The following is a 9032-nucleotide window of genomic DNA, read 5'->3' on the forward strand; positions in this document are numbered from 1 at the left end:
AATCTCCCACACTAAACTGTGGAAGTTTGGGGGCCTGCCTCATTGAGATAAAAGAGTGGATGTCACTCAATTTCTTGCATCTTAACTCTGAAAAGACCGAAATGTTAGTCATTGGTCCATCTAAATGCCGTGACTTATTCTCAAAAACTGCTGTGAACATTGACAAATGTCACATCACACAGAGTGACTCAGTTAAAAATTTAGGTGTCATATTTGACCCTGATCTATCCTTTGAAACGCATGTAAAGAAAATTACTATAACCGCTTTCTTCCATCTTTGTAACATTGCTAAAATCCGTTCAATACTGTCTCAGTCGGATGCGGAAATTATAATTCATGCGTTTGTTACCTCCCGTCTTGATTACTGTAATGCACTGCTCTCTGGTCTCCCGAAGTCTAGAATCAAGTCTCTTCAGCTGGTACAAAATGCAGCAGCGAGGCTTTTAACTAGGACAAAAAAGTACGATCACATAACACTGTCACTGTCTTGTACTACGGACAGATTGAAGAGATCTTTTCTTCCTCATGCCATGAGGCTCTTTAACTCTACCCGGCAGAGTAAAAGCCCACAGTAAACCACACCACCTACATTGCATATTACCGAATCTTATTGCAATATGTATTCTGTGTAGCACTATTTAGTTTTTCTATACGGCACGCTACAGTGGGCATTTGCACGTCACACTGGGTATTTGTATATTGTATTCTTTTTGTTTTATTATTGTATTGTTCTCAGCGAAGGGATGCTGCTGGAAATGTGAATTTCCCTTCGGGGATGAATAAAGTATCTATCTATCTATCTATCTATCTATCTAACACCGATTTTGGCTAACCTGTATTGGCTCCCAGTTAGCCTTAGATGTGATTTCAAGGTTCTCTTAGTATATTACTAAATCATACATGGACTTGCTCCCTCTTATCTTTCAGATCTGATTTCCCCCTATGTCCAGGTCCGAAGCCTACGATCTGAGAGTGCCGGTCTTCTGGCGATCCCGAGAGCAAAGAAGTGTTCTGCTGGTTCGAGAGCGTTCTCCATCCGGGCACCGGTGCTGTGGAATGCTCTTCCCACTGAGATCCGATCTGCAACCTCAGTGGAAATGTTTAAATCTAAGCTTAAAACTCACTTCTACTCCATAGCATATGAATAACCTCTCTTCTCATCGGCTGAAAAATAGTCTGTGTAATATAGTGTAATAATCTGTGAAGCCCTTTGAGACTCTTCGTGATTTAGGGCTATACAAATAAAAATGACTTGACTTGACATGACATAAAGGGTTCTACAAATAAATATGACTTGACTTGGTTTAATAAATGTAATAATAAATGACTGTGTGTGTTATTTAACCAGTAGATGTACTTTGCAGTGAAACGAAAAATGAGAGCTAAAAAACACAAGGAAGAATACAGACTATGGAGACTCAAAGTGACTTTCATGGACATTTTTTCTTATTTTTTGCCTTGGATTCCCATAGCAGCAAGACGGGTGGATAATTGTTACAGCTCCCTTTACGTGAGGCTCATGTTCCGTCAAATGCGCATTTCTCGACCTACAACTACTGTATTGCTAAAAATTGCACGTCAATATAAAAGTTCACGCATTTTTTTGCTTATTTTTCAAATCAATGTTGTTTTATTGAATTAAGTCATATTTAACGCTAGGAGGCGTTATATACTACACTTCAATACTACACATTGGATAAATATGTTAAAATTGGTTTGGATGCTTACGTAAGATTTAATTAGCTGTCAGAAAACACTGGTATCGAACATCCTGATTTTTTCTTAAAATAAGTCGATGTGAAAGTCACAAAACAAATACAGTACATTCAAACATGATTGTTTTAAATAAATTATTGTCCGTTTAAACACAAAAGGGGTTATAAAATTGTGACCGGTGGGCTACATATGGTTATTTATGTTCATGCAAAATGGTTTGCATATAACGACACGTTTTTTTTTCCTTTTAAAAGATACAAAATAATAATAAATGATAACATTTTAATTTTATGGATATGTTTTTCATAACATTTTACATTTTGACACGATTGGGTGATTACCCTTTTTTGTATCGTTTTCAAATATATCTTTACATTTAATTCATGAATATTTAATTGGATGCTCTCTAAACAGTAAACTAATACTAGAATGTTCATATTCAATCCTTTCTTCGTACCAGACTTTGTCATTGCAGCTTTTAAATTATTTTAGTGCTTTCAATTATAAAGTTTCAACTCTAGAGCCACTTTCACTCTGGTCCAGGGTTTGATTCGAGAATCAAAGGAGATCATTTGATACTGTCAAGTGGTGGAGGACCCAAATGCGTGGACAGCAAGAACAAGGAGGCAAAGAAATTGAACAAAGTAAAGTAACAAATCAAACTCACTGAAGTAAAAATCACAAAATCAACGTAACAAGCAAGAAACACAACTGGTGATGAGAATTGAACAAAAACGGTGGTTTAATAAACAAAAATGTGGTACAAAGTAACAAATGAAACTCACTGGATTAGAAATCACAAGATCAACATAAATGACAAAAAAACAAACCTGGTGCTGACAAGAGAAGACATGAAAACAACGAAAGGGCAACAACACACAACAACTGAATCAAAACTACAAACTTACCAGCACACACCTTCAGAAACCAATTTAGTAAAGACACATTGACTAATGAGACAAACTAGAAACACCCAGACAATCTACACAAGGACAAAGGAGCTGATAGGTCAAACGCAGGGGGTGGGGGACAACGAAACACAAGTGGGCATGATACAATTTGACAAGACAACAATTCTGAGAAGCGAGGGGGTAGGTTTTTCAAAACAAAAGTCTAAAGATAAGCAGATCCTTCGAATGTTTTATTACAGAATATTCCAGGCACAAATGAGCTACATATCCGTGGCTTTACAAGTTCCCTTGTGTGAAGTCCATCATTCTTATACAAAAGGGGCATTCTATAAACATTCTATAAATCTTTTACGAAATGAAACATTAAAAAAGGTCCCACTGTTAAGTAGAACACGGTTCTACTGATTCCGTCTATGTTCCGGTCCGGAGCCTTCGCTCTGAAAGCGCTGGTCTACTAGTGATCCCAAGAGCCAAGAAGAGATCTGCAGGTTCGAGAGCGTTCTCCATTCAGGCCCCCGGTGCTCTGGAATGCTCTTCCCCCTGAGATTCGATCTGCAACCTCAGTGGAAATGTTTAAATCTAAGCCTAAAACACACTTCTATTCTATATAATATGAATAACCTATATTTTATGTTGACAATATCTGTGCATTATTTGCCCTCATGTAGGTTTTAGATGATGGGATGGTTTCATAATAATCTGTAGTTCACAATAGTCTTTGATCTGTGCAGTCTTTTGAGACTCTTTGTGATTAAGGGCTATACAAATAAACATGACTTGACTAGACTTGACAGTCCTGCTCAAGCCGCTTAACCTTTGCCTGAGGAAATCAACCATATTTTGTCAACACGGACAATAGCTAGACTTCTCTTGATGTCATCTTCTGGGCTGGAATTCTCGTCCTATAATTGATTTTTCATGTATTTCATTGTGTATTCCACTCAAAGAAGGAAGGCGTTAGACCTACAATGCCTCTTGAGGCCTGACAAAATAAAACACGACTGAAGTTACGTAATTACGACTGAATACATTAAGAAATTATTAAATCATGACTCAATATAGGAAGTGACATATTTTAATATTACAGCAAAAGGGAAGACATGCACCAAAAGAAGGAAACATAGAAGATAACTAACAGGACTAAGGGTTTCCTCACATTTCTCCATTAGTGCTGATCAGGGTTGGGTAGGGTTACTTTAACTTGATTACTTTCAATTACTTTTGGATTACTCCAATACCAAATATGCTAACAAAAGACAAAAGAAACTAAAAATGAATAAAATGACTAAATTTTGTGCAGGCTTGGGGAGTAACGGAATACATGGAACTGCAAAAATGATGTTGGCAAGCTGTTTGGATTTATTTTCACTTTGTTTCTGTCGCATTTTATGTTCGTTTTGCCGGAGATCAAAGAGATCAAAGCCAGGAGAGAATGCTTACCACGTGTTGTGAGTCATAATTTTATTCATATTCAGTTTATTTTGTCTTTTATTAGCATATTTGGTATTGGAGTAATCCAAAAGTAATTGAAAGTAATCAATTTAAAGTAACCCTACCCAACCCTGGTGCTGATACATTCCATTAAGAAATAATTAAACTGGTAAGTAGTGAGGGAACGCTGTTCAGTATTATTTGAAGTCTTCCGAGTAATGAGCGTGACAATGTCAATCACGGGTCACAAATTCCAGTCCTGGGTCGTACCAAATCAGTATGTTCCGTTTTGAGAAGATTTGTCTTTGGGATTTTACTTATCTATAACTCAATTGGATTATTACCAAACATAGTGTTAATTATAATAAGAATAAAAAACAATGTTCTCGCTTAAAGTTGATTCTGTAGTACTTGGCATGTGTATAAACAAAGCAACTGAACTTTTAATTTTATTTTTGAGTACTGTTTTGTTTTCCTGTGCATTAAAATAGTAATTGTTTTATTTGTCTAACAAATAAAATAACCTTTGTTTTTCCTTTTAGTTGGATTTTGCTGTTTTTTTGTGTTGTTTTTCATATAAAAGGGGTGCTCACATGGTTTGATACGTGTTTGCTACAGGAAATTCCACATTTTTGTCTTTGCCAAAATAAAAGCATACCAAAGGTCAGTATATTCGTTTTTTTCTAATGATCAGTCGAGTAACTAACACTCACACATGTTGTTAGATGGCAGCAGATTACTGTTTTTAATTCTATATATATAATATCTGCCCATTATATAGTTTATTGGTTGGTTGGTTGGATCCCTTAACCGCTAAGGTGGTAGGGGCACCATTTCCTGTGGTGTGTCTTAGGAAAGTACAGCCTGGTGGCACCCATTCCTCTCCAGTACAACATATGAGATAGTACAGGGATATATATTTTATAACTTGTTTAGTTTGATGATGCTATTAAAGATTGCACTGCATAAATAAACAACAACAAATTGAATGAAGTAAAAATCTTGAGCATAATTTTTCTGATTTGAATTATTATTTGTTTTTACTATATAGAAAAATATGCTTTTGTTACATTGGCAGATATTTTTTTACCCAATTCAAGTATTATCATTTTATGAGAGAAAAAAAGTAAAAAAAATCAGATTTTAGGTCAATCATTAGTAAAAATTAAGAATCTGTATCACTTCCTGAGCAACAATTACCACAAACGATCAAAACAACTTGTCAATTTAAACTGCATAATAACTTAAGCTAAAAGGAACAGTGTGTACTGCTTGACCGCTAGATGTCGCTGTTTTATGTAGTGCAACAAAAAACAAGTGATAAAAAGCACAATACAGACTATGGCGATGTGCGGTGGACTCAAAGTGATCTCGTTTTTAGGGCTGTCTTTTTGAGGATTTAGGGTACCCGTAGCAGCATGATGTCCGACAAATATGTCAGCTTCCCTCAAGGTGAGGCTCATGTTTTGTAGAATAAATGCAAATTTTCTTGACTTTCGAGGTTTTAAAATCCACGTTCACATGATTGTTCATGTATTTTTATAATTACTACTATATTTTGAACAAATTATTTGGGTTTTTCTACCACTAGGAGGCGCCAAATAATACCCACTGTCCCCTTATATCCCCCGGGTGTGTAATATTTTATCACTAGATGGTATTGTCTAATAGGAACGAAAACAAGTGGCACAGAGCACAGCATAGCAGCAAGTTGCAGGACAAACAGGGCGGTGACCTCTAGGCAGGGATTCCACAATGTAAAGGAAATACAAATTTCTAAACCTATGATTTTTAAAAAAATAATATTAACAATGGTATAATAGTTCATGTATTTTTGACTAGTATTCAAATCAATGTTTTTCTTTTACTGAATGCATTTTTTTGTAAAACTAGGAAGCACTAAATACACATTGTCCATTTAAATAAACAAAGGCATACCTGGAAAACACTGGTTTAATCCTTCTAAACTATTTTCTTTAACAAACCCGCTTCAAGACTGAAATTATATCAATTTAAGTTTAAATTATTTAATGAAAATGATGGTGAATTGATACCATATGACATTTTAGACAAACATGCAAATAACATCATGAGTTTAATAAAAAATCAGTTACAACACTGTCGTAAAATATATAACTGATACATACAGTATACACATGCAAGCATTTTAAATAACCATAACAGCAATCTGAATTTGAAAAATGTCTAAAAGGATATTTATGGTAAAAAAAATAGCTGATTTTGATAAATCACAACCTATGCCATGGTTAATTACTTATCGTCAGGAGTGGAAGTTTGAGGATAACCTACAAGGAATCGTCCTGTGGACATGCACAATACTGTATCCACTTCTTTGTGTTATTTTCCTCTCAGGATAGTGAACAAAAAACAGATTGTGATCGTCACGCAGTGTAGAGATTCCAGAGAGCTCAAGGGGAGTGTAGGACGGCGATGGAACGTTCCATTTGAATGGCGCAGGAAATAATAGCTGCATTTCTCTCTTTCTTTTCAAGGCCTTGCGATGAAATCGTTTCAGGCGTTCACTTTGGGGAGTGTGGAGGTGCAAGCGATTTTTCTTGGCTCCGGTTGAGTGATAATGATGTGTCGTTTGCGAACGGAATACCTCTTTGAACTGGCTCTTGGAGGAGAAAGAAGGGAGCCGACTCCCCATCAATGAGAAGCCGGTTCCCTCCGAGACGCTGTTTTTGCTCTTTGGATTGGTCAATATTCATTTTTGCCATGGATTATGTGTTGTTAACTTTACATTTGTTGAATATATAAAAGGTTAAATTGGATTTGTATGTTATAATTTGATTCGTTGTTTGAGTGAGTGGATTCCTTGACCATTAGGGTGGTAGGGGCACCATTTCCTGTAGTGTGTCTTGGGCAAGTACAACCTGGTGGCGCCCATCCCTCTCCAGGCCAACATATGTATCTCAAACCGGGGACCTTTCAGATGTTAAGCGAATGTGCTAACCACTTCACTACAGCAAGTATGTGCTTCAAAATTAGCTTTTCTTTTATCAACAATGTAAAGTTTATTCTTGTTTTTGATACCTTATTTGTAATTGCATTGAAAAGCCGATCCATCCATTATCTGCACTGCTTATCCTCAGTAGGGTCACGGGGGTGTTGGAGCCCATCCCAGCTATCTCCGGGCAGTGGGCAGGGGACACCCCGAACTGGTTGCCAGTCCGTCGCAGGGCACAGAGAGACAGACAACTCACTCGCTCATTTCATCAAGGGACAATTTGGACCGGCAAATTAATATGACACGTATGTTTTTGGAATACGGGAGGAAACCCACGCAAGCATGGGGAGAACATGCAAACTAAACCGCATTGAAAAGTCTCATCTCATCTCATCAGCCGTACCGCTTATCCTCATTAGGGTCGCGGGGGGGCTGGAGCCCATCCCAGCCATCTCCGGGCAGTGGGCAGGGGACACCCTGAACTGGTTGCCAGCCAATCGCAGGGCACACAGGGACAGACAACTCATTCGCTCATTCACACCTAGGGACAATTTGGACCGGCCAATTCACCTGAAATGCATGTTTTTGGAATGTGGGAGGAAACCGGATTGCCCGGAGGAAACCCACGCAAGCACGGGGAGAACATACAAACTCCGCACAGGAAGTCTGGAGCTGGATTTGAACCCACGACAGGTTCCCATGACATGAACTGTGCCGCACAAGCGCTAACCACTGCGCCGCCGTGCTGCCCTGCATTGAAAAGTCAATATTTTTAAATTACATTTTGTTGTGTCCTGTGCTTTGACGTGATTTGGGGTTGCTTGACTTCATAGTTGCTTAGTGTAAGAGAGTAAAAGAGCTTTTAAAAATATTAATTCATTTTGTGTATCATGTTAGATTGTTATTGGTAAATTTTTACTTCTATTTTCTCTCAAATTTCTTTTATTTTTTTCCAATCATTTTTCTCTTTTTAATTGCTTCTTAAAATATATTTTTTTCTGTTTTTTTGCTTTCTTTAATTTTCTTTCTAGCATTGACATTTTTTCTTTTCCTTAACTATTTTGCTGCTTTTTTGCTCCTTTTTCTCTCCCTTTTCAAGTGAAGCCCTTTCTTTTTTTTTTTTTATTATTTTCTCAATTTGTTAAGATCTTTCTTCATTTCCCTCGATTCTTTTTCCCCTAGCTTTTGATTTGTCTTTTTTCTTCTTTTATCACTCTTTTTCCAATTCTGAATTTTTTTCCCCTTTTTGGCTTTATTTTCACAATTTTCAAGTAACCTTTGGCATAATGTTACGTAATAATTGATCATTTATGGTTTAAAGCAGGGATCTCCAATCTTTTTTAAGATGAAATATATTTTTGTTACTAATTAGTGCAAAGGTTTGATATACATTTCCAAAACAATAACTTATCACCTTAACAGTATGTTACTATCCACATAATTGTTTCAAGTGGGGTTTTTAAGACTCAGTCAACCATTATAAAATCAATTTACTAGAAAATCACAATGACCCAGCACTGGTGAGCTATTTTCAGAATAGGTCAATGGGCACCTCGGTAGTCCTTAAGGTACACCCTGGTGCCCGCGGTACCAAATTGGAGAACCTTGGATTATAGCAACTCCCAAAAAATCTGAAGAGCACTTGGGGAGCCAAAAGAGTCGGCTATTTTTAGTGAGCTAAGCAGAAGAGACGGAATGACCATCATTAACTGTGGGGAACGTATAATACGTTTTAAAACGAATTAGTAATTAATTTGTACTTATAAATACGTTGATAATGGTAATATACGAAATAAAGCGACTGAAAAATGTGTAGAAGCGGCTCTTTTCAGTGAGCCGAGCCAAAAATGCCAGTTCTCTAAAAAGAGTCGGAATTCCCATTACTGGTCAGGAGGCGCATAGTGACAGTGTGGGGGAGGGTAACGCGCTCAGAGAACAGCCTCGTGACCTCGTGGCGGAATGCCCAAAATAAACACGGCGAGCAGGAAAAACAGGCCTCTCGA

Source organism: Urocampus carinirostris, chromosome 16 (genome assembly GCF_059441175.1).
Source record: "Urocampus carinirostris isolate Australia breed hairy pipefish chromosome 16, RoL_Ucar_1.0, whole genome shotgun sequence".
Taxonomy (NCBI): domain Eukaryota; kingdom Metazoa; phylum Chordata; class Actinopteri; order Syngnathiformes; family Syngnathidae; genus Urocampus; species Urocampus carinirostris.